We start from the raw sequence: 2265 nt of genomic DNA, 5'->3' as shown, positions 1-2265 counted from the left end.
TTCCGTTTGCATGAAATAACTTTTTCCATCCCTTTACTTTCAGTCTGTGAGTGTTATTTGATCTGAAGTGGGTCTCTTGTAGACAGCATATGCATGGGTCTTGTTTTCTTATCCATTCAGTTACCCTGTGTTTTGATTGAAGTATTTAATCCGTTTACCTTTAAAGCGATTACTGATAGGTACATTGTTACTGTCATTTTATTATTCATAGGTGTTATTTCTATTTTCTTTTTTACCCCTTCTCTTTTTACAGAAGTCCTTTTAATATTTCTTGTAATGCTGGCTTGTTGTCAATGAATTCTTTAAGCCTCTTTCTGTCTGAGAAGCTCGTTATCTGACCTTGTATTTTAATCAAAAGCCTTGCTGGGTAGAGTATCTGTGGTTGTAGCTTCTTGTTTTTCATAACTTTGAATATTTCTTGTCATTCCCTTCTGGCCTGCAAAGTTTCCATTGAAAAGTCAGCAGACATACTTATGGGGCTACCCTTGTAAGTAACCAGCTTCCTTTCTCTTGCTGCTTTTAAGATTCTCTCTTTGTCTTTGACCCTTAGCATTTTAATTATGATGTGTCTTGGTATAGGTCTGTTTGAATTCCTCTTGTTTGGAACTCTTTGTGCTTCCTGAACTTGTATATCTAATTCCTTTGCCAGATTAAGAATGTTTTCTGTAATTATTTCTTCAAATAGAGTCTCAATCTCTTGTTCTCTCTCTTCCTCTTCCCGTATTCCTATGATTCGGATATTTTTACGCTTCATGTTGTCCCAGAGGTCTCTCAAACTATCTTCATTTTTTTAAAATTCTTTTTTTTCTTTTTGCTGTTCTGACTAGGTGTATTCAGCTACCTTGTCTTCCAATTCGCTGATTCGATCTCCTGTTTCATCCAATCTACTGTTGAATCCTTCTAGTGTATTCTTCATTTCCATTATCATATTCTTCATTTCTGTCTGGTTCTTTTTTATGAGTTCTATGTCCTTTCTTATGCTCTCATTGTATTCATCCATTCTCCCCATAAGTTCATTGAGCATCCTTATAACCATTAATTTGAACCCTAGCTCTAGTAGATTGCTTCCCTCCATTTCATTTAGCTTACTTTCTGTAGTTTTCTCTTGTTTCATTTGTGGTATGTTTCTTTGTTTTCTCATTTTATTAGCCTCTCCGTGTTCTTTTCGATGTGTCAGGAATATTTGTTTCATCTCTCAGCCTTGGCCAGATGGCCTCATGTGGAAGGTGTCCTGTGTGGTCCAGTGGTGCACTCTCCCTGATCCCTTGTGCCAGGAGCTCTGGAGATGAACTTTGAGTGGATTGTGTGTGATCTTCTGTTGTTGCCAAGCCTTTATTGTTGTTACTAGATCAATGGGTGGGATTAATGTTCAGGCTGACTGTGTGAATTGGCTGCACTCTCAGGATAAGAGTTGTTGTGTGGGGGCTGACCCACTAAGTGGGATTTGCCCGAGCAGTCTTGTGTACTTGTTGCAACCACCCTTTGTGTGTATCACTACTGGAACCAGTCAGGAGTTGTTCTATTGTGGTCTGGTGCCAGCTTCCAGATGCGTTGAGTTTATGGCCCCTTGGGAGGGCTCCCCCATAGGCCAAGGTCAGCTGCTGCTTTTGATTGCTCAGGGCTACCTGGTGAAAACTACAAAGTGATCCGCTGATACTTGTTGCCTATGCTGGATCTATAGGTAAGTGGAAGAGACAACGCTGTAGGCAGCGGTCAGTTATCCCACGTCCCTGATGTATGGCAGCTTAGCAGAAGGACCAGTGCTCCTCAAGTCCTGATATTGCCTATCAGCTGCCTGTAAGTCTCTGAAACTGGATGAACCTCTGGGTGATATGTGTGTTGAGTGGTGCAGGGACCTTGGGAGTCTCCTGGGTCTAGTGAGTAAATTTCCCCCTGCCACTGTAGTGTCAGTTTATGTGCCTACGCTGTCTCTGTGGCTTGCTGTACAAGTTTCCACTTGTAGCAAGGTCAACTGCTGCCCACCCTGGGCCTAAATATGCTACCCCAGAGCAGGGGCAGCTGCCTATCATCAATGTGCAGCAGGCACTTTGTGTACTATATGGGGCAGGAACTCAGGGATTTAAGGGCCGTCGGGCCAATACAGACTCTTAAGATATATTGTAGCTCTTAGAGGCAGCAGTGGTCTGTCCACAACTGTTTTCTTCAAAATGCGCTCAGTGCACTAGCCCAGGTCTGTCGCCTGCACAAACTGCTCAACCCCAGAGCCAAGAAGGGCACAAGAGGCTGCTTGTCAATGGGCTGGAG

The sequence above is a fragment of the Pteropus vampyrus genome, unplaced genomic scaffold (assembly GCF_000151845.1).
Source record: "Pteropus vampyrus isolate Shadow unplaced genomic scaffold, Pvam_2.0 Scaffold366, whole genome shotgun sequence".
Classification (NCBI taxonomy): Eukaryota; Metazoa; Chordata; class Mammalia; order Chiroptera; family Pteropodidae; genus Pteropus; species Pteropus vampyrus.
Note: the sequence above shows the minus strand (reverse complement) of the source record.